Source organism: Chiloscyllium punctatum, chromosome 36 (genome assembly GCF_047496795.1).
Source record: "Chiloscyllium punctatum isolate Juve2018m chromosome 36, sChiPun1.3, whole genome shotgun sequence".
Taxonomy (NCBI): domain Eukaryota; kingdom Metazoa; phylum Chordata; class Chondrichthyes; order Orectolobiformes; family Hemiscylliidae; genus Chiloscyllium; species Chiloscyllium punctatum.
Genome location: NC_092774.1, coordinates 55,996,921 through 56,024,124, shown reverse-complemented (window position 1 = coordinate 56,024,124; position 27,204 = coordinate 55,996,921). Strand labels below are relative to the sequence as shown.

The 27,204-nt window shown below is 46.7% G+C and overlaps 1 long non-coding RNA gene and 1 other non-coding gene across 2 annotated transcripts; one reads left to right on the top strand and one right to left on the bottom strand.

Moving 5' to 3' along the window:
• Nucleotides 1-487: 487 nt before the first annotated feature.
• Nucleotides 488-14,637, bottom strand: LOC140460518 (uncharacterized). Its single transcript, XR_011954148.1, has 3 exons — nucleotides 14,351-14,637; nucleotides 7,243-7,347; nucleotides 488-1,768 (listed from the first exon to the last, which is right to left on the bottom strand). It is a non-coding gene; the product is annotated as an uncharacterized lncRNA (long non-coding RNA).
• Nucleotides 14,638-18,400: 3,763 nt separating this feature from the next.
• trnaw-cca (transfer RNA tryptophan (anticodon CCA)) lies at nucleotides 18,401-18,472 on the top strand. Its single transcript has one exon. It is a non-coding gene; the product is annotated as a tRNA-Trp (tRNA).
• Nucleotides 18,473-27,204: the final 8,732 nt, after the last annotated feature.

Here is a 27,204-nt window from a genome sequence, read left to right as displayed (position 1 = left end):
AAGTACCCATTTAATTCCTCTGCCATTTCTTCGTTCCCAGTAATATATTCCCCTGCTTCTGTCTTCAAGGGCCCAATTTTTGTCCTAACCATTTTTTTGCCTTGGACATACCTAAAAAAGCTTTTACTATCCTCCTTTATATTCTTGGCCAGTTTACCTTCGTACCTCATTTTTTCTCTGCGTATTTCCTTCTTACTAATCCTCTGTTGTTCTTTAAAAGCTTCCCAGTCCTCCGTTTTCCCGCTTATCTTCGCTAAGTTATACTTTTTCTCTTTTAACCTTATATGTTTCTTTACTTCCCTTGTCAGCCACGGCCGCCCATGTCTCCTCCTGGGATCTTTCTTCCTTTTAGGAATGAACTGATCCTGCATCTTCTGCATTATACACAGAAATATCTGCCATTGTTCCTCCACGGTCTTCCCTGTTAAGGTATTAAACCATTGAACTTTGGCCAGTTGCTCCCTCATAGCTCCATATTTCTCTTTATTCAACTGAAATATTGTCACTTCAGATTGTACCCACTCCCTCTCAAATTGCAGATTGAAGCTTATTGTATTATGGTCACTACTTCCCAATGGCTCCTTCACTTCGAGGTCACTGACCAATTCTGGTTCGTTACACAATACCAGATCCAGAATCGCCTTATCCGTGGTCGGCTCCAGCACCAGCTGCACTAAAAATCCATCTCTGAGGCACTCCACAAAGTCTCTTTCTTGAGGCCCGATACCATCCTGATTCTCCCAGTCTACCTGCATGTTAAAATCCCCCATAACAACTGTAGTAACATCTTTGCGACAAGCCAATTTCAGCTCCTGGACTGGGGTAGATAAAGTTAAAAATCACACAACACCAGGTTATAGTCCAACTGGTTTATTTGGAAGCACGAGCATTCGGAGCGCTGCTTGGGATGTTTGTGGAACAGGATCATCAGATAGAACCACCTGATGAAGGAGCAGCACTCCGAAAGCTAATGCTTGCAACTGAGCCTGTTGGAGTATCACCTGGTATTGTGTGAATTTTAACTTTGCACACCCCAGTCCAACACCGGCAACGCCAAACCGGGTACATAGTTCTTTGAAAGTTGCATAATTGGGAGACAGGGTGGTGAAAGTGACGTTCAGCACACTTGCCTTCATTGTTCGCACCGTTCAGTGTAGGAGTTGGGACATCATGTTGTGGTTGTACAGGTTGACGACCACAGGTTGACAGGTTACTTTATTTCGATTTATAAAATCATGGGTGGTGCAGGAAAGGTAAATATCACAGGGGGGAAAATGGTGAATCTGCCCTTTTTTACTTAAATTCTAAAATGTCCAAATACCATCAGTGACATGAGCATCGCCAGAGAGCATAATGCGCATGCTCCTCGCTGCACGCAACACACGCTTCACGACTTCCTTTTGGTGGGCCACTCAGAAGCCCTGGAGGACCAGAAGCGGACTGTCCTCCTGCCAATCAGAGCCTTCCTGTTGTCTGAATGCAGAAGTTGGAACACTAGCTTCGGAAGCTGCTGCTGCTCTCCCTGGATGAAGATCGAGTTTGCTCCAGGCTGCAACCTCCTTACTCCGTCGGTACGCCACTCTCTTTATCAACTCCTTTTTCATTTTTTTTCATGCTGGGCTTCAATTTTTGACTTGCAGCAACCGAACGGAAAAGGAAATTAATCCACGGAGTAGACAGAATCAGGAAAAGGTTTTCATAAACAGAAAGTGGTTCATGTATGGAATGAATGTCCAGAGGAAGTCGTCGATGCACGTATAGATGCAACCTTTAAAAGATAAGTACATGAATAGGGAAGGTGCGGAGGGATATGGGGCAAACACCAGCAAGTGGCACTAGTTTAGGTTGAGAACATAGCACGGAATACTTCGACTGAAGGGTCAGTTTCTGTGCTGTCTGACTATAACTGGTCTGTTGTGGTCTGAAAATCATTTTCTTGCTTTCCACTTTAAACGTTGTTACTATACTTGCATCCAACACACAAACCACTCAAACAAAGCCACCTCATGTACACAACATAAAAATCTACACTTTGATGTTCAAAAATCAGATGAACTCAGCCTTGCATATATTCAATGACCCCCTAACTGCAGGAGGACATCCCCACTTCTAATATATCACTTGCCTTGCTGATTGCTTGCTGCACCTGTCTGATAACTGGCAGTGACTGGTGTAGAAGGACCGGAGGCCCCTTTGTCCATCCACACATCATTCATGAAGAAGGGCTCATGCCTGAATTCATTGCACTGTGGGGATGAAGCCATACCCTATCCAATCATTTCTGCTAGTGAATGAGACAAGGCCTCAAGGTGAGGGGGAGTAGGTTTAGGACAGTGATGAGGAAGAACTGCTTTTCCCAGAGAGTAGTCAATCTACGGAATTCTACCCACCTAACCCACACATCCCTGGACACTGTGGGCAATTTAGCATGGCCAATCCAAATCAAGGCCGGTGAGTAATGTAATGATGTGGAAAATGAACATCAGAGAACAATAGAAAGGGACAAGGAGAGTAAATATACCAGCAATCAAAACTAGATTCTAAAGATCACAAAAATTAAAACTAAAAATTGTGTGTCTGAATGTGTGCTGCATTGTAACAAAATTGACTGCACACATTGAAGAGATTATGATCCGAGACTCCTTACAGTGGCATGGCTTCAGAATGACAAGGATTAGATCCTGAACATAGAGACATTAGTTAAATAGGAAGCAAGGTAAAGTTAAAGGTAGAGGGTTGGCACTGCTAATCAAAGCACTGATCACAGGGTGGTCGAGTGTCAGCTTGGGTTTCAGGCCCTGATTTCTCTGTCCTCTGTTGATCGCCCTGTTCCCACAGACTAAGATGTTGATCTGTTCTCAGCCCTTAAAGAAGTAAACCAGAAACAGGGGTCTCCCAGGAATCTTACAGTGCCCTACTTGAGGAATTCTGTCACCCTTACATCTATTAGTACCCAGCTATGATTTACAATAACATTTACACCAACAGAAATAAAGCATCTTTTATCAAATAGGCATAGAGCACAGAAATAGACTTTTTCTCCATCTCATGCACACATGAGATAGATCATCCACGGGGGTGAGTTTGTATTTGCAGCATGACGTTTGCAAATACATTCTACTTTGCTCAAAGACTGCACAATCTGCAGGCAGTCAATACATGTAATATTTTGAAAATTCCACTTTTACAATAGATAATGGGCCCACTACTTTTTGTCATTTATATAAATGATTTGGATGTGAGCATAAGTGGTATAGTTAGGAAGTTTGCTGATGACACCAAAATTGGAGATGTAGTGGACAGCGAAGGAGGTTACCTCAGATTACAATGGGATCTTGATCAGATGGGCCAATGGGCTGAGAAGTGGCAAATGGAGTTTAATTTAGATAAATGTGAGGTGCTGCATTTTGGGAAAGCAAATCTTAGCAGGACTTATACACTTAATGGTAAGGTCGCAGGGAGTGTTGCTGAACAAAGAGATCTTGGAGTGCAGGTTCATAGCTCCTTGAAAATGCAGTCACAGGTCAATAGGAAGCATTTGGAAAAGCTTTCCTTTATTGGTCAGAGTATTGAGTACAGGAGTTAGGAGGTCAGGTTGCGGTTTACTGGACATTGGTTTGGTCGGTGTGGAGTTTTTGGGCCGAGTGGCCTGCTTCCATACTGTGGGGATTCTCTGAAGAGGAACGGACTTTTGCAAACTGTGCAAGGCAAAGCAGGCATGTTGCGAGGGCTTGCTGCTGGCCTTGCCCCGCCTCTTGCTCCTTCCCCCTCTTGCCCACCCCTTGTTGGCGTCACAATGGCCCTGTGAATTTCGGAGTGAAGGTTGATCCCTCTGGGCAACTCTTCATCCTGGGAGGGAGAGAGAGGGGGAAGGGTGGGGCGATGTCTGTTCACTTGATGCAACTGGAGTGAATTCAGGGAGGGAGCAGACTCTGAAAACTCAGATATGTGTCTTAATTACTCGGCTGAGGAGGGATGGAAGGATAAAGGAGGTGGAGTAGATCTCTTTTCTGTTCTTACTTTGTCTTTTCTTTTCTACCCTGGTCTGAAAGTGTTGACTTTTGTAATCTCTTTTTACAGAGTATTTGAAGATCTGAAGACAGAAGTTTCAAGATTAACAGATGAAGGGCTGAGGACTGAAATGTCGACTCTCCTGCTCCTCGGATGCTGCCTGACCTGCTGTGTTTTTTCAGCGTTGCACATTTCAACACTGACTCTCCAATGTCTGCAGTCCTCACTTTGACGTCTGACTGTCACTCAATCCATTGGGACAGCAAGGATTTTGGGCTATGATTCTGTGAAAAGTAGCAAAGCTTTTTGGTTCTAGTCTGACTGTTTTCAGCATCAGTGGGACTAAATGAAGACCCTACTGTTGCAGTGCACTGTGTGTGGAGCCTGAAACAGTTATACGGCCTGGACAGAGGAATTCACGGCGTGGAGGGGCTCTATACGTGTTCGTGTGCAGCAGAAGCTTCAGCCATGGAAAAACCAGAGGAATCCCACCCCGTGGAGAAAAGATGGAAGTATGTCGACTGCGGGAAATGGTGAGAAACTTAATAAAGCCAAAGCACAAAGGGATCTGGGAGTGCTAGTCGAGGATTCTCGAAAGGTAAACATGCAGGTTGAGTCTGTGATTAAGAAAGCGAATGCAATGCTGTCTCTTATCTCAAGAGGGTTGGAATATAAAAGCAGAGATGTACTACTAAGACTTTATAAAGCTCTGGTTAGGCCCCATTTGGAGTACTGTGTCCAGTTTTGGTCCCCACACCTCAGGAAGGACATTCTGGCACTGGAACGTGTCCAGCGGAGATTCACACGGATGATCCCTGGAATGACAGGTCTAGCATATGAGGAACGGCTGAGGATACTGGGATTGTATTCGTTGGAGTTTAGAAGATTAAGGGGAGATCTAATAGAGACGTACAAAATAATACACGGCTTTGAAAAGTTGGATGCTAGAAAATTGTTTCTGTTAGGCGAGGAGACTAGGACCCGTGGACACAGCCTTAGAATTAGAGGGGGTCATTTCAGAACGGAAATGCGGAGACATTTCTTCAGCCAGAGAGTGGTAGGCCTGTGGAATTCATTGCCACGGAGTGCAGTGGAAACCAGGACGCTAAATGTCTTCAAGGCCGAGATTGATAGGTTCTTGTTGTCTAGAGGAATTAAGGGCTACGGGGAGAACGCTGGCAAGTGGAGCTGAAATGCGCATCAGCCATGATTGAATGGCGGAGTGGACTTGATGGGCCGAATGGCCTTACTTCCTCCTATGTCTTATGGTCTTATGGGAAAGGCTTCCGTGTCCCATCTGCCCTGGAGACTCATTGGCGCAGTCACACCAGGGAGAGGCCATTCTCCTACCTCAGGTGCAGGAAGACCTTCAGCACTTCATCCCCTCTGCTGGCCCCACCAGCAGGTCCACACGGGGGAAGAGGCCCTTCAGCTGCCCAGAGTGCGGGAAGGGCTTTACCCAGTCCTCCCACCTGCGGAAGCACCAGCGAGTTCACTTGCCACTGCAGGGGGATTGAAGGAGCGACGGCTCAGTGCCATAATCAACTGGACTGTCAACCCAGTTTAGGGGACTCCCGGGTTTGAATCCCACTGTGGCAGATGGCGGAATTGGAATATGGTCAGAAATCTGGAGTTCGGAATCTATCGTTGAAACCATTTTCAGGGGATGGAGGGAGGTGTGGTGGTGGGAGAAAACCCCTATCCGATTCACTAACATCCTTTTTAGTGAAGGAAACTGCCATTGGGGGAAAAAGAATCACTCAGTCATCCCAACTGCATCCTTTACCCAGTCTGGCCTACGTGTGACTCCAGACACGCAGCAGTGTGGTTGACTCTACACTGCCCCAGAACAGGCAAATGCACGGAGAGAAGCTTACTTGGAGACATGATATGGGTTCAAATTGCTGAGTGAGGCAGTATTTCCTATGGGTTATGGTTGTACCAAGGATCCAATTCCAAAGGATTCCTGCTGCGCTTTTCCAGCAACACATTTTCAGCTCTGATCTCCAGCATCTGCAGTCCTCACTTTCTCCTCCAATTACAAAGGGACAACTCTGTACTGACCAATAGTTAAGGAAGTGAGATGGCAGGTGGGATGGGGCAGGAGTGTATGCGCTTTGATCTTGAGCTGTTTAAAAACAAAATCAACTACTCTTTCTCTGCCTTTTTGCTGGTGGGGATCTGAAGCTGTAACAAACTTGGGTCACAATAAAGGTTACTTGAACATACTGCCAGGCTCAGGCTCTCATCGAAAGCTTTGCGCTCCAAGCGGTTTTTGTTTTAAAGCTGCTCATTTCTTGCAGCCTCCTGCATTGAGTTTCCAATGTCGTGTATCAGATGAAGCAGTGAATTACTAGCTAATATTGTTAGAAATTGTAAATTTTTCAGGAGTGCAGGCACTGCATCGTTTTATCGGCAGATTATTGGAGGACGGCGAGGTGTGGGATGTGTTCACTAGAAACGAGGTGGTGGAGGTGCTGGTGTTGGACTAAGTTGGACAAAGTTTAAAAATCACAACACTGGGTTATAATTCAACAGGTTAATTTGGAATCACTACTTCATCGGGTAGATGTGGTGCAGGATCAGAAGACACAGTTTACACTAAAAGGTCACAGTGTCATGCAACTGATTTGATATATTTATCAAATGTACATTGCTGTTAAGTCTTTCATCTTTTAGAATGGGTTGCAGGTTTTAGTTCATTAATGCGTACATCCCAGAGCTACTATTAAGTCATATTCTAGAGATCATTTAAGGTTTTTTTTTGAAACTGGTGACATCTCAGCCCAGACAATGCATGAAAGGTGTGTCAGTATCACAATCTTAAATCAGACTGGTTCTTTTTCCAAACTAGGAATTTATAAAATATTACATGGATTGACTACCTGCATGTTGTGCGCTTCTTCTGCAAAATTGAATATATCTGCAAATTCAAATTCACCCCATCGTTATATGTGTGTGTGTATGAGAGAGAGTGCATGTGTGATGGAGGAGAAGCCTGAGAGAGGGTAAGTGTGTTGGTGGGGGTGGGGGGGGGGGGGGGGGGGCGTGGAGAGGGGGTGTGTGTATGAAAGGGGTATAGATAAAAGTGAGGGGTTGCATTTTCCTAAAATAAGGAAGGGTAGGGCTTGTACAGAGGGATATGGGGGTGGGGGGGGTTCAGGTACATACTTCATTGAAAGTTGCAGCACTGGTTGGAAGGGTGCTTCAGAAGGCATTCAGCACACTTACCATTTGTTCACACCCCATTGAATAAAGGAGCTAGGACATCACGTTGAAGTTGTACAGGATGTTGGTGAGGCCACTTGTAGAGTATTGAGAACGCTTCTGGTGGCCCTGTAATAGGAAGAATACTATTACAGAGGGTTCAGTAAAGATTTACCAGGATATTACCAAGACTGGAGGGTTTGAGTTATAAGGAGAGGCTGAGACTCTTTTCACTGGAGCACAGGAGGTTGAGGGGTGACCTCATTTGAGATTTATAAAATGAGGGTTATAGGGAAGATGAACATCAAAAATAACGAGGAGCGTGCGCGGTTATGCCAAGTGACGAAGGGAGAAATCGTGGCAATTGGACACTTTAAATCCGTCAGGAACAGCATCTCCATACAGCATAGTGCGCATGTCAGGTGAGGTGCCAGAAGACTGGAGGTTGGCTAACGTAGTGCCACTGTTTAAGAAGGGTGGTAAGGACAAGCCAGGGAACTATAGACCAGTGAGCCTGATGTCGATGGTGGGCACATTGTTGGAGGGAATCCTGAGGGACAGGATGGACATGTATTTGAAACGGTAAGGACTGATTAGGGATAGTTAATGTGGCTTTGTGCGTGGGAAATCATGTCTCACAAACTTGATTGAGTTTTTTGAGGAAGGCAGAGCAGTAGATGTGATCTATACGGACTTCAGTAAGGCGTTCAACAAGGTTCCACATGGGAGACTAATTAGCAAGGTTAGATCTCACGGAATACAGGGAGAACTAGCCATTTGGATACAGAACTGGCTGAAAAGGTAGAAGACAGAGGGTGGTGGTGGAGGATTGTTTTTCAGACTGGAGGATCTCCACTGTGACCAGTGGAGTGCCAGAAGGATCGGTGCTGGGTCCTCTACTTTTTGTCATTTACATAAATGATTTGGATGCGAGTATAAGAGGTACAGTTAGTAGGTTTGCAAATGACACCAAAATTGGAGGTGTAGTGGACAGCGAAGGGGGTTACCTCAGATTACAACAGGATCTTGACCAGATGGGCCAATGAGCAGAGAAGTGGCAAATGCAGTTTAATTAAAAAAAATAGGAGGTGCTGTGTTTTGGGAAAGCAAATCTTAGCAGGATCTTATACACATAATGATAAGGTCCTAGGGAGTGTTGCTGAACAAAGACACCTTGGAGTGCAGGTTCATAGCTCCTTGGAAGTGGAGTCACAGGTAGATAAGATAGTGAAGGCGGCATTTGGTATGCTTTCTTTTATTGGTCAGAATATTGAGTACAGGAGTTGGGAGGTCATGTGGCAGCTGTACAGGTCATTGGTTAGGCCACTGTTGGAATATTGCGTGCAATTCTGGTCTCCTTTCTATTGGAAACCTGTTGTGAAACTTGAAAGCATTCAGAAAAATTTACAAGGATGTTGCCAGGGTTAGAGGATTTGCAGTAGAGGGAGAGGCTGAACAGGCTGGGCTGTTTTCCCTGGAGTGTCAGAGGCTGAGGGGTGACATTATAGAGGTTTACAAAATTATGAGGGGCATGGATAAGATAAATAGACAAAGTCTTTTCCCTTGGGTTGGGAGTCCAGAACGAGAGGGCATAGATATAGGATGAGAGGGGAAAGACATAAAATAGACCTATGGGGCAAGGTTTTCACACAGAGGTGGTACGTGTATGGAACGAGCTGCCAGATGAAGTGGTGAAGGCTGGTACAATTGCAACATTTAAGAGGCATTTGGATGGGTATATGAATAGGAAAGGTTTGGAGGGATATGGGCCCGGTGTTGAGGGGTGGGACTAGATTGGGTTGGGATATCTGGTCAGCATGGAAAAGTTGGACCGAAGGGTCGGTTTCCATGCCATACATCTCTATTACTCTATGCTGGTTCAGCAAAAGCCGAACATGCTCTTCGCTGTCTGCAGAAACAGCGTGAACCCTTCTTCAAATGGACCAATAAGAAGTCAGACAAGGAGCCTGATCCTCCTGCCAATCAGAGCCCTCACTATTTTCTGAATGCAGAAGGTGGACCATGAGCTTCTGAAGCTGCTGCTGCTCCTCCTCCTCCTCCTCCTCTCCGAATGAAGATCAAGCTTGACCTCAGACTGCAACTTCCTTCCTCTATCCACCATCTGAGAGTACAGCACTCTCTTTTCTCACCCTCTTTTCCGTTTCATTTTTTTCATTCTAGGGTTAAATTGTTGACTTGCAGCAAATGAAAAGAAAGCAAGTGAATCCAGGGAGGGGACAGAGTCGGGAAACGTTGGTCCAGGTCTGTGTCTCAATTGGCAAACGCAGTCCCACAGTGTGAAGTTATAGTCTCGGTTATGAAAAAGTAACTGCCGAAAGGAGGTGTGTTGTTTAAATGGTGATATATTGGGATGTGGAGAAAGTGAGGACTGCAGATCCTGGAGATCAGAGTTGAAAAGTGTGGCACTGGAAAAACACAGGAGGTCAGACAGCATCCAAGGAGCAGGAGAATCGACGTTTCAGGCATGAGCCCTGTATCAGGAATGATGTGTGGATGTAAAAAGTGGCCTCAGCATCCTTCCACACCAGTCACCGCCAGTTGTCAGACAGATACAGCAAGTAATCAGCAAGGCAAGAGGTGTATTAGTGAGAGGAATTGAGTTCAGAAGTCACCCTGCAGTTAGGGGATCATTGAATATATTCAAGGCTGAGTTCATCTGATTTTAGAACAACAAAGAAGTGGATGTTTCTGGGGGAAGGCAAGTAAAATGATTTTAAGACCAGTACAGAACAGTTATTGAGTCATACAGCACAGAAACAGACCCTTCAACCCAACTAGCCCATGCTGACTATATTCACAAACTAAACTAGTCCCACCTGCCTGTGTTTGGCCCATATTCCTCTGAACCTTTCCTATTCATGTACTTATCCAAATGTCTTTTAAACGTTGTTACTCAACCTGCATCCACCATTTCCTCTGGACATTCATTCCACACACAAACCACTCAAAAAAAAGGTGTTCCTCATGTGTTTTTAAATCTTTCTCCTCTCACCTTACAGCACAGGAACAGGCCCTTCAGCCCTCCAAGGCTATGCTGATCGAGATACTCTAAGTAAACCTGCTGCCTATTTTCTAAGGATCTGTATCCCTCTGCTCCCTGCCCATTCATGTATCTGTCTAGATACATCTTAAATGACGCTATCGATCCCACCCCTACTGCCTCCGCTGGCGATGCATTCGAGGCGCCCACCACCCTCTGTGTGAAGAATTTTCCACGTATATCTCCCTCAAACCTTTCCCCTCTTACTTTGAACTCGTGACCCCTAGTAATTAAGTCTTCCCCTCTGGGGGAAAAAAATTCTTCCTATCCACCCCTATTTACAACCCTCATGGTTTTATAGGCCTCAATCAAGTACCCCCTCCCCCCCAAACCTCCTCCTCTTCCCAACTCTCCAATCTATATTCTGCTGTATCGTCTGACAGTCCCCTTCACTATCTGATCGTCCATCAATCTGAGTGTCATCTGCAAACTTGTTAATGAGGCACCCGACACCTTCACCTTTCAACCTCCTGTGCTCCAGTGAAAAAAGTCCCAGCCTACCCTTCAATAGGTGTGAATTCTGTCTGGGTCCCAATGTCAAGTCAGCCTGACATTTTTGATAGAAAAGCTCTGCATTTAAATTACGTTCTTGAGAAAGTTACTTGAAACAGGTTCTGGGATTAACATACCAAAGAACAGAACCCAATTCTAAAAGTTGGAAGATTTAATTTAAATTGTTTAATGTATCACATCTCCATAACACTGGACTCCTTTAGTCTAATCATGATCTTATTCTCCACAACCACCTGATTAAGGAGCAGCACTCGGCAGCACTGCTGTCTCACAGTGAAGAGACCCAGATTCAATTCCCGCCTCGGGCAACTGTCAATGTGTGTTTTGCACATTCTCCCCGTGTCTGTGTGGGTTTCCTCCGAGTGCTCCGGTTTCCTCCCACTGTCCAAAGATGTGCAGGTTAGGTGAACTGACCATGCTAAATTGCCCGTAGTGTTAGGTGCAAGGGTAAATGTAGGGGAATGGGTCTGGGTGGATTGCTGGGAGGGTCGGTGTGGACTTGTTGGGCTGAAGGTCCTGTTCCACACTAAGTAATAAAATCTAAAATAAATCTAATCACTCTGAAAGCTAGTGCTTCCAAACAAACCACGTTATGGCAGCAGCGGGAGGTGTGGGCTATATTCACTAAAAACAATGAAGCAGTTAGGTAACACACTATAACATGACCTCCCAACTCCTGAACTCAATGCTCTGAGCAATCAAGGAAAGCAAACTAAACGCCTTCTTCACTATTGTGTCCACCTGAGACTCCACTTTCAAGGAACTATGAACCTGCACTCCAAGGTCTCTCTATTCTGCAACACTTCCCTTAACTGTGTCAGTCCTGCATGAATTGCTTGACCAAAATGTAAACCTCTGATTTCTCTAAATTAAACTCCAATTGACTCTCTTTGGCTCATCAGTCGATCCCATAAATTCTAATTTATAGTGAACTATTTCCTCTCTTATTCCCTGGAAGCTGAAAACCTCCATCCCACACTCTCTCCCTCTGTTTTCACTTTACTGAAAGCGGAAGAACGGGATTGAGAAACTGAGCAGCCACGATTGAATGGAATGAGCAAACCTGATGGGCTGAATGGCCTAATTTCTGCTCCTACGTCTTGTGTGGTCTGTTGCTGTCCTGGACACTGAGAATTGGGACTAGCATTGAACAGATCATGACTGGATATGGATCTACCTTCATCTGGGCAGATATGCTGGGACTTTTTCACTGGACCATAGGAAGTGGAGAGGTAACCTTATCGAGGTTTATAAAATCACAAGGGGAGAGATGAGGAGAACAGTGGGTGTCCTTCCCCTAGGGTGGGGGTTTCAAGATTAGGGAACAAATTTTTGACGGTGAGAGAGGAGAAAGAGATTTTCAAAAAAAAGGTCGATGGGCACAATTTTTTTAGACAGAGTGGTTCACGTGTGGACTGAATGTCTAGAAGAAGTGGTGGATGCAGGTACAGTAACAACGTTTAAAAGACATTTGGATAAGTTCATGAATAGGAAAGGTTTGGAGGGATATGGGCCAAACACTGGCAGGTGGGACTGGTTTAGTTTGAGAACACAGTCAGTATGGACTAGTTGGACTGAAGGGTCTGTTTCTGTGCTTGTGCTGTATGGCTCTGTAACTCGGTCCTATACTAGTCTTATAACCATTTTCTTGCCTTCCCCATAAACATCCATAAAAGGCCAAGTGGACTTCCCAGTCTCAACCCATTTTAAAGCCCTTTCCCACTCCCTTTCTGACATAACCATCTTTGGCTTCCTCCATTACCACAACAAACCAAACCACAAATTGGAGAAACAAAACCTCATCTTCCGTCCGAGCAGTCCACAGCCCGGAGAACTCAACACTGAGTTGTTCAGTTTCAAATAACCCCCCTTTCCATCACAAACTCCCTTCCCAGGCCCTCCCCCTCCTTTCTAACTCCTCCCTGACACCAACTAGATTCCTTCCTCCCATTCACCAACCAGGTCGTACCCTCTACCTGTCCCCACTTCATCACCCTGCACCCAGCACACCCTTGTTCCACAGCTCTCCCTATACCCACCCCCAGTCCTGAACAAGGGGTGCACCAGATACCTCGACTTCTCCACCTCCTGATACTGTCTGGCTTGCTGCGTTCTTCCAATCTCCTGCCTATCTATTTTGCCAATTGAGACAAAGGCCTAGACTAACTTTTCCAAGTCTGTCCCATCGCTGGATTCACTCCTATTCCTTTCAGTTGCTCCAAGTCAACAATTGTTCCCTAGAATGAAACGTAAATGGAAAAGGGGGTGAGAAAAGAGTGCCGTACTCACAGATGTTGGACAGAGGAAGGAAGTTGCAGTCTGAGGTGAAGCTCAATCTTCATTGAGAGAGAGGAGGAGCAGGAGCTTCAGAACCTCATGGCCCAACGTCCGCATTCACCAATAGGGGAGCTCTGAATGGCAGGAGGACAAGTCTCCTTCTGGTCCTCCAGTGCTCCTTATTTGTCCAACAAAAGTAGGTTTTGCCCCTTTTCTGCCGACAATGAGGAACATGCCCAATGTTTTGGTGACACTGGTGCCCTGCTTGTTGACATTGAGGAGTTTACACAATATGCTCTGTGGCGATCCTGGTGTTATTGACAGATCTTAAATGTCTATCGGAGAACAAAAAGGGTAGAGCCATAATTATTTTCCCCATGTGGCTTGATATTTTATTGCTTTTGCATTTGTGTGGCTGCTCAATGTTTTTATGTCTTTTTCGCAGTGTTGGGGTGAGATTCACAACTAGAGGGCATAGGTTTAGGGTAAGAGCAGAAAGATATAAAAGGTACCTAAGGGGCAACATTTCCATGCAGAGGGTGGTGCATGTATGGAATGAGCTGCCAGAGGAAGTAGTGGAAGCCGGTATAATTACAGCATTTAAAAGGCATCTGGATGGGTATATGAATAGGAAAGGTTTAGAGGGATATGAGCCAAGTACTGACAAATGCGACAAGATTAATTTAGGATATCTGGTTGGCATGGACATGTTGGACCGAATGGGCCTGTTTCCGTGCTGTACATCTCTATGACTCTAAATAATAAAAAGTATATTTTACCAAATAACAAACTATACCCAGTTAAAAATCACACAACACCAGTTTATAGTCCAACAGGTTTAATTGGAAGCACACTAGCTTTCAGAGCGACACTCCTTCATCAGGTGATTAAACCTGTTGGACTATAAACTGGTGTTGTGTGATTTTTAACTTTGTACACCCCAGTCCAACACTGGCATCTCCAAATCATAACTATATCCATATTAACAAGGTTTAGTACACCACACACTTGACCAACCATTCTCAACAGGTCCTGCCCCTTCAATGACTGAGGAACATATACATGCTGGTGCATAATCTCCTTCAATAGAACTTACCCACTACCCTCAGCAATTGCACAAGTAACAGCAAAGAGTAAACAGCACAAGGATTAAACAAACAGTGAGGGGGTAAACAGCACAAGCCACAGTAAAATCAGATGTAAAGTGAGTGTAAAATGTGACTATGACAGGTCAGGCCCCACATTCCTTCCCCTCCGTCCCCCCCCCCCAACCTGCCTCACCTTTCACCTCCCGGGCCCAGTACCTTCCAGGTGGCCCCAGAGTTGACACAGGGGCCGCCCCACGACCAGTAGAACTCCACCACCCAGGCGGCCGACGGGTTCCCAAACAGGCCCTTAACCCCATCCGCCTCCAGAATGGTCACCGGCTCCTACCTGCTGTACAGCCGGGCGGTGTGGCCGTGACACAGCAGCTGCACCAGGAAGGCGGCGGTGCCCAGTGACGGGTGTCTGCCCCGGGCCGCACGGCGCCATTCTCCTAACGGCCGCCCCTTCCCCGCTCGAGCGACTTCTCCTCCCAACCGCCTTCACCCCCGCGTGACGTCAGCTCAGGGGGATGGGCGGGGCCGGGGAGCCTCACCGTCACCAAGTAACAGGCACCTCGCGCTACAACTGCTCATTCACAAAAACAAACTCTCCTGTCTCGCTCTGCAGCTGCAGGGGGGACACTGCCACGTTTCGAGGAGCCCTGTCTACATTGGGAAAGCTCACGGCTCAACTTAAACAGATATCCCGACATATAACGGAACGGCGTCATATCTAAAGGGGGCAATCTGCATTTTAAACGGACGTGGACATTTTAACGGGTATTTCTGCAAATAAAGAGGTTTAAATGGACGAGATTACATTTCAAAGGGATGTGGGCACGTTCAAAGGGTATCTTAATATGTAAATTGACGCAGTTATATCTAAGTGAATCTACCATTGGTTGGTCCACATGGGGGAGATGTCGTTCAGTTGCCCGAAGTGCTGGAAGGCCTTCAGCAATTCCTCAGCCTTGCTGAGGTACCAGTCCGTTCACACCGGGGAGAAGACGTTCTCCTGCCCGAGTGTGGGAAGTGCTTTACCCGCTCCTCCACATTGCTGAAGTACCAGCTGGTCCACACGGGTGGGGGAGGGGGAGGCCATTCTGCTGCCCTGAGTGCGGGAAGGCCTTCAGCAATTCCTCCACCCTGCTGAAGCACCAGTGTGTCCACACTGGGGAGAGACCCTTCAGCTGGCCCGAGTGTGGGAAGAGGTTCATGTTTTCCTGCAACTTGCGGAAGCACCAGCGGGGGCACCATCGCTCCCAGCAATCAGATCCCACCGGTAACGCTGCCTTCAGTCACCCCAAAGGACTGAACCTCCTGCCAGTTCTGACAGTGGGTGCAGTGGGAGAGTAGGTGGGCTGTTATTGTTTTCTGCTGGACTGCAATTGCCCCCCCCCCACACCCCACAAACCCAACCCCATGGTAGCTCAGGGTTAGCACTGCTGCCTCATGGCACCAGGAACTCAGGAATAATTCCACCCTTGGGGGTCTGTGTGCAATTTATGAAGGGTAGGAAAATGGATCTGAGTTGGTTAGTCTTCGGAAGATCAGTGCAGATGTGTTGGGCTGGAGGACCTGTTTCCACATTGTAGGAGTTCTACGATCCTATGAGCTTTGCTTTCAGTGGACACTGCTGCTCATTGAGCCAGGGACTGCACATTGCCAATGAAATGATCCAGAGAAACCTAAGACTGCAAGACCATCAGAGCAGATGTTAGGCCAATTGGCCAGACGAGTCTACTCTGCCATTAGTTAGAGACAAAAGTAGTGCAGATGAGATTAGCTACAGTGTGGAAACAGGCCATTCATCCCAACAAGTCCACATCGACCCTCCGAAGAGTAACCCATCCAGACCCATTTCCCTCTGACTAATGTACCTAACTCTATGGGCAATTAAGCATAGCCCATCCACATGACCTGCACATCTTTGGTTTATGGAAGAAAACTGGATCATCCAGAGAAAACCCACGCAGACACTGGGAGAATGTGCAAACTCCTCACAGACAACCACCCAAGGCTGGAATCAAACCTGGTTCTCTGGCACTGTGAGGCTGCAGGTGTAACCACTGAGCCACTACATGTTGCAACCCGAGGTAGGCAAGCAGGAGGTTGGGAGCCAGCAAGCCAGGCAGCACCAGTGTGTGGAGTAGTCAGCGTTTTGGGTATTAACCCTTCTTCAGGACTGAAACGTTGACTTCTCTGTGAGAAACGATTTACAGAAATGTTGCTGGGGGTTGGAGGATTTGAGCTACAGGGATAGGCTGAATAGGATGGGGCTGTTTTCACTGGAGCATCGGAGGCAGTGGAGTGATCTAATTGAGGTTACAAAATCATGAGGGGCATGGACAGGGTAATAGACAAGGTCTTTTCCCTGGGCTGGGGTAGTCCAGAACTCGAGGGCATAGGTTTAGGGTAAGAGGCGAAATATATAAAAAGGGACAACTTCTTCATGCAGAGGGTGGTACATATATGAAATGAGCTGCCAGAGTATATGGGTCAGGTGTTGTCAAATGGGACGAGATTAATTTAGGATATCAGGTCAGCATGGACAAGTTGGACCGAAGGGTGTGTTTCCATGCCAACATAACTTGCCAACATCTGTACTCAATTCCCTAACTGATGAAGGCCAGTGTTCTGAAACCTCTCTTCACTGCCTTGTGTACCGATGTTGTCAGAGATATGGGACCTACTTTAAACTGATACATAATCCAGCTGCTGAGAGCCCAGAAACAGAGTAATGCTGCGTGAGTGTGCTGGGCTTTAGATTTTGACACCACCTCCCCACACTTCTGGAGACCTCAGGTCTGTAGCTTGCCTTCTTATCCTTGAGGGTTTTCCACCTGTTTGAAACAGCCTGTCCTGCAATTAACCCCTTTACGCCAAGGCGTTCCTTCTACAGGCAGAATTAATTGTCCTTCTGTCACACAGTTATTAAACACCATAATCTCATCTGTCCAAAGGAACAGCTCATTGTTTTGCCTCCTCCTGCCCAGCGATAGTTAATGTATGTTATTTGTTAACTCCCTTGTAGCAGTTTCTCATTGGCCCTTTCGTTTCTTGGTCCAGAAAGAGTTATTGCTGACTCATGAAGTTATCAAAGTTCTGGAGTTTACAGGATCACACCACATTCCTCTCTGCCTCCCCCAGGAATAACGATTGCTCCTGAGATACTCACAGTTCCTGACGTTCCTTGATATCCCCAAATACAATCCATATGTCAGGAAATCACTGGTGCTGCCCTGACATAGATAGTCACTGTTGGAACAGAAGATTATGGGGAGAAAATGCAGAAATCCGAAATGCAAAGAGACTTGGGAGTTCAAGTCCAGGATTTTCTCAAAGTAAACTTACAGGTTGAGTTGCACTTTCCCCTGCAAGTGCCGAATGTGTGACACCAGCCCATTTACCTATTCCCTCCTCGCTATCCAAGGGCCCAAACTTACCTTCCAGTTGAAGTGGCACTTTACCTGCACTACCCACAACCCAGTCTACTGCATTTGCTGCTCACAATGTGGCCTCATCTACATTGGGGAAAACGAACCGTAAACTGGGTGACTGCTGCACAGAACATCCACGTTCTGCCTGCAAAAAAAGACCCTGAGCTTCCAGTTGCCTGCCAATTCCACACCCCACCCTGTTCCCTGTCCAACATCTCTGTCTCAGGTTTGCTGTTGTGTTCCAGCGAAGCTCAGCACCGGCAGAACGAAGAGCACCGAATATTACACTTGGGGACCATACATCCCTCCGGTCCCAATATCGAATTCAATAATTCTAAGGCCTGAACTCCATGGTATCCTCGTCCCTGCCGCACACGCCAAGCCCTGTTATCACATAGTCTGTCATTCCACACTACTTAACCACGAACAGTGTCCATTAACAGTTATTCACCCCCCCCCCCCACCCCGCCTCACGCAGATCGTTATCAACTCCTTTTTCTGTCCAACAGTTCTTCCTTCGCTTTGGGCTCTGTCCTGATCTCCGCCTTCCTCCCACAATATCTCCTAAACATAAACCGACATTTTCCCAATCACCATCTGTTCTGTGGAAGGGTCACCGGCAACTCCTGTTTTTTGTTCCTGATATACAGCATCCGCAGTTCTTTCAGCTTTTTATTGAGAGAGAGTTGGAAATTGTTTCGAGAGACAGAAGGAGAAGGGGGGGAAACAGAACAGACATGAACGTAAAATCATTGTAGTGCGATCACTTCCCTTAAGCATGAATAGAGCGCCCGTGGGCCATCCGTGAGCTTGTGGCGCAACGGTAGCGCGTCTGACTCCAGATCAGAAGGTTGCGTGTTCGAATCACGTCAGGCTCACTACGATCAACGTCTAACATTTCAGATGAAGAAAGGAGTACGTTGTATCGAAAGTTACTTGCGGAAACTTTCGATCACGTGTGAATCTTTGCTGTCAGTTTGATTTGTGAACACTGTCGGGGAGATGGTGTGCCCATTGTTTGGGTCAATGCTCAGCTCCCCGCAATGTGCGAAGTCGAACACAAACTGTTCATCACGGGATTAAAACACACAGCCGCTTCGTTCAGTTGGTGACCGCGGGGTGTGAATAACATTATACCGATTTTTTTACAACATAATCTAGAGATTTCCATCCAGGTTTTAGTCACATCAAACTGCCACGCAATGATGTTATGGCCTCAGTAAACTATAATAACGTGAAGATCGCTGGGATGATTTTCTACATCCGACTGCAATATAAACACAGATCATTGTTTCCAGTTTTGGTGGAACAAAAGACATCATATTGATGGAAAATTACAGTTAGTGCAAACACAGCTAGCCATCGATAAATATTAATCCTGTTCACTTCAATGGCCAAATTTCAATTCAGGAACCAAGTGCACTCGGCTGCTTGTAACATAGACAACATGACAAAATGGCTCATAGGAGGAGAAATGGGACATTGAGGAGAAGTGAAATGTTTGCTTTTGGTCACCTCCACAATTGTTAGAAAAACAGGTTGAAAGGATTCTTAAAAGGTGTCTGAAGGAGTGGTGTGGCATAATACTTCAGACAGCGCAAAGGGGAAGACCACTTTCTAGTGGAAGAAAAAGACATTCCTTATTTCTGAAAGAACTGGGAAACAGAAGAGGGGATGAAATCTGACTTGGGAGCTATTTCCTACTTGTTGAGGATGTTGCTTCATCACAGTCTTGGTTGAGAGCATAAGCTCTTCATCAGGAATAAAGGGTGACCCAAGGGGGCTGAGAGATAAATGGGAAGGAAGTGGGGCTGGAGGGAAGGCAGCTGGGAGTGCAATAGGTAGATGGAGGTAGGGATTGATGGTGATAGGTCAGAGATGAGGGTGAAGCAAATAGGTGAGAAGCAAGGTGGACAGGTATGACAGGTCAAGAGGTTGGTGTCAAATTGGAAGGTTGGATCTGGGACAAGGTGGGGGAGAGGAAATAAGGAAACTGATGAAATCTGCATTGATACCATGTGGTTGGAGGGTCCTAAAGCAGAAGTTGAGGTGTTTTCCTACAAGTGTCGAGTAGCAAGAATTTGGCAGTGGAGGAGGCCCAGGACTTGCATGTCCTTGGTGGAATGGGAGGGGGAGTTAAAGTGTTCCACCACAGGGCGGTGTGTCAGTTAGATTTAGAGTCCCAGAGTTGTTCACTGAAATGTTCCGCTCGTTGGCGTCCACTTTCCCCAATGTGGATGAGACCATATTGCGAGCAATGGACATCATCTTACAAATAGATTGCATAAATCTTAGCCTGCCAGAGTTATTTTCTTTAATTAAATTAAAGAAAATTTTTATTCAATTGGATGACTGCATGAAACGGTTTGTTGGTCAGATTTGAATCATCACACGCAAATGAGACAATGCCATGAATATCAGTGAACTGCTCTTTTTGTTAAAAACCACAAATTCTTGATTTATTTTCACAACTTCCTGGTATTCACACCTGCACATTCAATGTCAAACTCTGACATCAGAACTTAAATTACAGTATTAATTTTGACTTACAATATTCGAACAAACAAATTAATAGCACACAGTGAATCGCAAGTCTGATTAATCTGAAATGAAATTTGACCAAAAAAATATAAAATCAAGATGGGAGATAAGAAATGGGGGAAGGGCAGAAGGCAAGAAATGCAGCATCATAGAAAGTGCTCCTCCAGAGAGTGCATTTTACCAACTACCACTGCTAAATATTAGCACTCTGATATGATCCTCCGGTTTTAATATAAACCATTGCCCCATTCAGTAGGTGCCATTTAAATGAATTAAAAATACAAGCCTTGAGCAAATCCAGCTTCCAGCCTTACCCCCCCCCCCCCCCCCCCCCCCCCCGCTTCTTGGAGCTTGGACCTTCCTCCAGTTCCGGGGGGTTGTTGAACTCCTAGGCTCCAGCGGCCGCTCCTCCACTGAAGAAGCTTTGGGAACCAGATGCAAAGGCAAGATACAGAACAGAGAACCTTTGTATATGAAAGCAGCTTACAGAGACATTGAGCAATAGCATGACATGGTATGTACCCATCGACCTCTGGGTTATCTGCCCAGCACACTCATGCAGCACTACTCTACTTCTGTGCTCCCAGCAGCTGGATCGTGGATCAGTTTAAAGTAGGCCCTATATCTCTGATTACATCGGTACACAAGGCAGTGAAGAAAGGTTTCAGCACACTGAACTTCATCAGTTAGGGAACTGAGTATAGATGTTGGCAAGTTATGTTGTAGTTATACAGGACGTTGATGAGGCCGCACCTGGAATATTGTGATCAGTTTTGGTCCCCTTGGTGTTCTGACTTCTGACTTCTTCAACTCTGGGTTTGTGTTGAACTTGATGGGATACTTTGTCCAACTCAGCATGTTTAAACAGTATCTCTCAGAGGGATTCATCTGAAACTTTTCAGGAGGTGAGCTCAACAAGATTGAACTATTCAAAGTTACTTGGACTCTATTTTAAACTTACATCAGGACCAGTAGTCAGAGACACGTACAGCATGGAAACAGACCCTTCGGTCCAACTTGTCCATGCTGACCTGATATCCTAAATTAATCTAGTCCCATTTGACAGCACCTGACCCATATACTCTGGCAGCTCATTTCATATATGTACCACCCTCTGCATGAAGAAGTTGTCCCTTTAATATGTTTCGCCTCTTACCCTAAACTTATGCCCTCTAGTTCTGGACTCCCCCACCCCAAGGAAAGGACATTGTCTATTACACTGTCCATGCCCCTCATGATTTTATAACCGCTATTAGGTCACTTCTCTGCCTCCGATGCTCCAGTGAAAACAGCCCCAGCCTATTCAGCCTCTCCCTGTAACTCAAACCCTCCAACCCCCAGCAACATTCCCGTAAATTGTTTCTCATGGAGAAGTCAACGTTTCAGTCCTGAAGAATGGTTAATACCCAAAACGCTGACTACTCCACATCCTGGTGCTGCCTGGCTTGCTGTATTCTCCCAACCTCCTGCTTACCAACTTCGGGTTGCAATATGTAGTGGCTCAGCCTCACAGCGCCAGGGACCCAGGTTTGATTCCAGCCTTGGGTGGCTGTCTGTGAGGAATTTGCACTTTCCCCCAATGTCTGCGTGGGTTTTCTCTGGGTGGTCCTGTTTTCTTACATAAACCAAAGATGTGCAGGTCATGTGGATTGGCCATGCTTAATTGCCCATAGAGTTAGGTACATTAGTCAGAGGGAAATGGGTCTGGATGGGTTACTCTTCGGGGGGTCGGTGTGGACTTGTTTGGACGAATGGCCTGTTTCCACACTGTAGCTAATCTCATCCAATACTTTTGTTACTAAAGGATGGCAGAGAAGGCCGAATGGTCTAAGTTCTGCTCCGATGGTCTTGCGGTCTTAGGTTTCTCTGAATCATTTCATTGGCAATGTGCAGTCCCTGCCTCAATGAGCAGCAGTGTCCACTGAAAGCAAAGCTCATAGGATCGTAGCACTCCTACAATGTGGAAAAACAGGTCCTTCAGCCGAACACATCTGCACTGGTCTTCCGAAGACTAACCCACTCAGATCCATTTTCCTACCCTCCATAACTTGCACACAGTTCCCCAAGGGTGGAAGTATTCCTGGGTTCCTGGTGCCATGAGGCAGCAGTGCTAACCCTGAGCCACCATGGAGTTGTGGTTGTGGGGGGTGGGGGAGGCAATTGTAGTCCAGCAGAAAACAAAAACAGCCCACCTACTCTCCCACTGCACCCACTGTCAGAACTGGCAGGAGGTTCAGTCCTGGGGGGTGACTGAAGGCAGCGTCACTGGTGGGATCTGATTGCTGGGAGCGCTGGTGCCCCCGCTGGTGCTTCCGCAAGTTGCAGGAAAACATGAACCTCTTTCCACACTCGGGCCAGATGGAGGGCATCTCCCCGGTGTGGGCACATTGGTGCTTCAGTAGGGCAGAGGAATTGCTGACGGCCTTCCCGCACTTAGGGCAGCTGAATGGCCTCGCCCCCATCCACCACTGACACCCCCAACACCCCCGTGTGGTCCAGCTGGTGATTCAGCAGTGTGGAGGAGCAGGTGAAGACCTTCCCACATTCGGGGCAGGAGAACGGCTTCTCCCCGGTGTGGATGGACTGGTTCCTCAACAGGGCATCGGAATTGCTGAAGGCCTTCCTGCACATCGGGCAACTGAACGACCTCTCCAACATGTGGACACACCTATAGGCCAGCAGGTTGGAGGAAAGAGCAATGCCCTTCCTGCAATCGGGGCAGATGAACGGCCTCTCAGTGTGGACCCACTGGTGTCTCAGCAGGTGGGAAGAACTGCTGAAGGCCATCTCGCACTTGGGGCCGGAGAACAGCCTTCCCCGGTGTGGACCAACTGGTGCGTCAGCAAGGCAGAGGAATCACTGAAGGCATTCCCACACTCAGGGCAGCAGAAGGGCCCTCTTCCCCGCTGTGGGCCCATTGGTGCTTCAGAACCCTTTCAAATTTCACAATATCCTTCTGATAGGAGGGAGACCAGAATTGCACACAATATTCCAAACGTGGTCTAACCAATGTCCTGAACAGCCAAAACATAACTTCCCAACTCCAATACTCAGTCAGAGGATTGGGAAAGCTTTCAAAACCCTTCAAAAAACAAGCAGGAAAGAATGGAGTGTCAAACCGAATTTTTGAGAGTCAGTTTGGAAGCATCAATGAGAAATCGGCGGAATGGGTTTATTGGGGACGCGTTCTCCTTAAATTTACTATATACGTATTTCTCTTGTGCTCTTCATAGTTTCTCTGTGCTGCAGTGTGTAGTGGCTCGTTGAAATAATGTCCTGATGCAGCTTCGTTTGTGGGTGTTGGGATGATTGCTTCTGTGGTTAAGTATTTGGTTTGTGTGTGTTGTTTTTCTGTAGATGCTAGTTTGAAGTTCCGCATTGACTGTTCGCTCTACTGTGACATCTAGGAATGGCAGTTTATTGTTGTTCTCCTCTTTTTCAAACCAGGAAACCCCCTCCCCCCACTCAGGCCATAGTCTCACGACTTGGAACACCAATATACAGACTAGTCAAAGGCCTCCACTGAAGACGAAAACACCTAGTCGAAGATTCACTCCACTCCATTTACTCCATCCAACAATTCCTGAACACCAAAGACACTAAGATAGAAGAGGGTGGAATAATGCTGTCCTTTGACATAACAGCCCTGTTCACATCCATTAACATCAACGTGACCAAAGAAAACTGAAGACACTACTCGAAGAACCAAAGACACAAACACAGCAACAACTTCATCAGCAAAGATAACACTGTCAACCTCGTGGAAGTGTGCCTTATCACCCACTTCATATTCAGTAACAAGCCCGACAAACAAATCAACGAAACACCCATGAAACACTTCTGTCATCAAAAAATGAAACAAGTTAGAGGAAACCTACAACACCATCAACAATCTCCTTACTGGCATAAAATTCACAAAAGAGAAGAACAACAACAAAGTGCCATTTCTGGATGTCACAGTAGAGCGAACAGTCAATGGTAAAATCAAAACAGCATCTACAGGAAAACACCACACGCGAACCAAATACTTAGCTGCAGAAGTAATCATCCCTACACATGCAAACAAATCTGAATGAGGACACTATTTCAACGAACCACGACACACTGCAGCACCCAGTGACGACGAAGACCAATAAGTAACTGTACACCGCAGTTAAGGAGAAGGGGTAGCCAAAACACGCACTGGAAATTGCTTCTCTGAACGGGAATTGAACCCGGGCCGCAGCGGTGAAAGCGCCGAATCCTAACCACTGGACCACCAGGAACATATGGACAAAGTTTGACAGCTGTACTGAAAATTGCTTCCCTGCCCGGAAATCGAACCCGGGTCACGGGAGTGAGAAGGCTAACACCAATGTCATTTCTTGTATCCATTGCTCCCGATATGATCTCCTCTATGTTGGGGAGACTGGAGCCCCGTCACAGAGTCAAGTCACAGCGCTTGAGGGAACATCTCCAGGACACCCGCAACAATCAACCCCATCGCCCTGTGGCCCAACATTTCAACCTCCCCTCCCACTCTCACAGGGACATGCAGGACCTGGGCATCCTCCATCGTCGCTCCCTCCCCACCCGATGCCTGGAGGAAGAACGCCCCAACTTCAGCCTCGGATACATTCAACCCCAGGACATCAATGTGGACTGCATCAGTTTCCTCATTTCCCCTCCCCCCACCTTACCTCAATTCCAACCTTCCAGCTGAGCGCTGTCCTCAGGACCTGTCTTACCTGCCAATCTCCCTTCCCACCTATCCGCTCCACCCTCCTCTCTGACCTGTCACCTCCATCCCCACCCCCATTCACCTATTGTACTCTTTGCTACCTTCGGCCCAGCACCCCCCAATTTATCTCGCCACCCCTGGAAGCGTCCTGCCTCTTTTCCTGATTAAGAGCTTTTGCCCGAAACGTCGATTTTCCTGATCTTCGGAAGCTGTCTACCTGCTGTAATTTTCCAGCACCACTCTGATCTAAACTCTGGTTTCCAGCATCTGCAGTCCTCACCTTTGCCTACCCAATAATTCCAGTGAGCCGATTTCACATCAACAAACTTACACAAGCAGACACAACGTCTGCAGAAACCCTAGCCACATTACTTTACATCAAAGACATCTGGGAAATGATGTCGGGACAACTCAAACCTCTCAGCATCATGGTAGCCCACAAACCGCCCAACACACTTAAACAGCGGCTAATGAACCTGAAATACCCTTTACAAACAACCAGAAAACGAATGTTATTTACAAAATACCATACAAAGAAATATATACATGAACTCTGCCGCACAGTTCTCTGTGGCAATAAATGCTGGGATGAGATAAGGAAGATTTTTTGAGCCAAAACGAATCGGCACTGACTGGACAGTCATTTAAAATCAACGCTGTCTGTCCAGGATGGAAGACCCGAAGGGATGAACAGTTTTCTTATTTCCTGAAGATTTACAAAGCTGAGACTGGGTTTTGGTGTTTGTTCCGTTTCCACTCCCAGGAGCCACAGTGGTTGCCAATAGCCAGGCGGTGAGTTGGGGAAAGTGAAATGTGCCGGTGAGCAGCGTGAGGGGCTATTTCAGCTTCCCCTCCTCTGACAGCGCTGTGACTTGACTCTGATGTTCTCAGCGACACTTACTGACGTGACACAGTGAAAGGATTCTCATTCCCGCAGATCAGGAATTCAAACCGTATGCCGGCTTCAGGACAATGAGAAAGATTATTTGGGGTGTGTGAAGAAGCTGTGAGCTGCATTTCAAACAGGTAGGTGGAGTCAGATGCGTCATCCATTGCGCCCCGGCCCTGTGCGTCACTGACGCCGCCATGCTGCAGAGTTCTGACGTTAACACGGACATGCGCAGCAATGGGAACATTCACAAGGTGAACAACCAAAGATAATCACCGTCACTGATTCCCTTCCATAGTCCCAACTTTGTGAAGCAGTATCTTTCACTGGCAAATAAAACACCTTTGTCCTCAGGTGCCTGCTTAACTTCGATCACGACTTCACGCCCCTCACTGTTCTAGTCTCATTTCCAAACTCTTGGCTCATCGCCTCAAAAGCAGCTCTGTGGGTATCTGCTTGTTCCACCCTGACAGGCAGTGGGTTGCAGATTCCCGACCAGTCCCAATGTGATTGAAATATTTCAACCCGTCCACTGATTGCATTTAAAAACAAACCGTGGAGCAATCTCCCTTTTCTTTTGATGTCGTTTCTCAACTGTAGTCGGCAGGGATCACACCTGCGTGGGGGAACCGCAATGGGTTTCATGTCCATCGCATTCACCACTTGGCCCATCAACACAGAACCACACTGACAGCTTCATTTCCCAGGTCTGTCTGCCTGTGGAGCTGCGAAAGAGTAAATCATTGCAGAGTTTGTTTGAATCCAATCACTTCACAGGTTTCGAAAGGGTTAAATATCTGCAAATGGCGAGTCTGGGTGTTTCATCCCGAAAGATGAAATGGAAGTTCAGTCAAAAACAGAAATTGCAGGAGCAACTCAGCAGGTCAGGCAGCATCTGTGGAAAGAGAATCAGAGACAATATTTCAGAACTCGTTTTTTTCCTCATCCAGGTACAGCCAAACCTGCTGAGTTTTTCCAGCAGTTTCGCTTTCTGTCTCGGATTCTCAGCATCCGCAGTCCTTTACGTTAGAAATTCAATAAATTCAGAAACCCCTTTGTGCTGCCTCAGTGGAGAAGATTTCCGTTTGGGAAACATTTTCCTGAAACCATTAAAAACGTGCACGTTCGCAGCGAAGAAAGCGGTAGGAGCGAGAACAAGAAACACTCTCTCCCTGGGTGGTCTCGAACCACCAACCTTTCGCTTAACAGCCGAACGCGCTGACCAATTGCACCACAGAGACAAACCCGAGCGCCAGGCCCACAGTGTCTTTGCGAAACCTACTATTCAATTCATAATTCAACCCGCCCCGCCCAAAATTACCATTGTCTTCTATCAGTTTTACTTTTCCATAATAAAGCCTTGGACATTCATTATGGAGACATGGGGACAGCCTGATCCCACCATCTGCAGGCACATCCATGTCACGAGGAACGAGCTCTCCTACACCGGGGCCATCGCC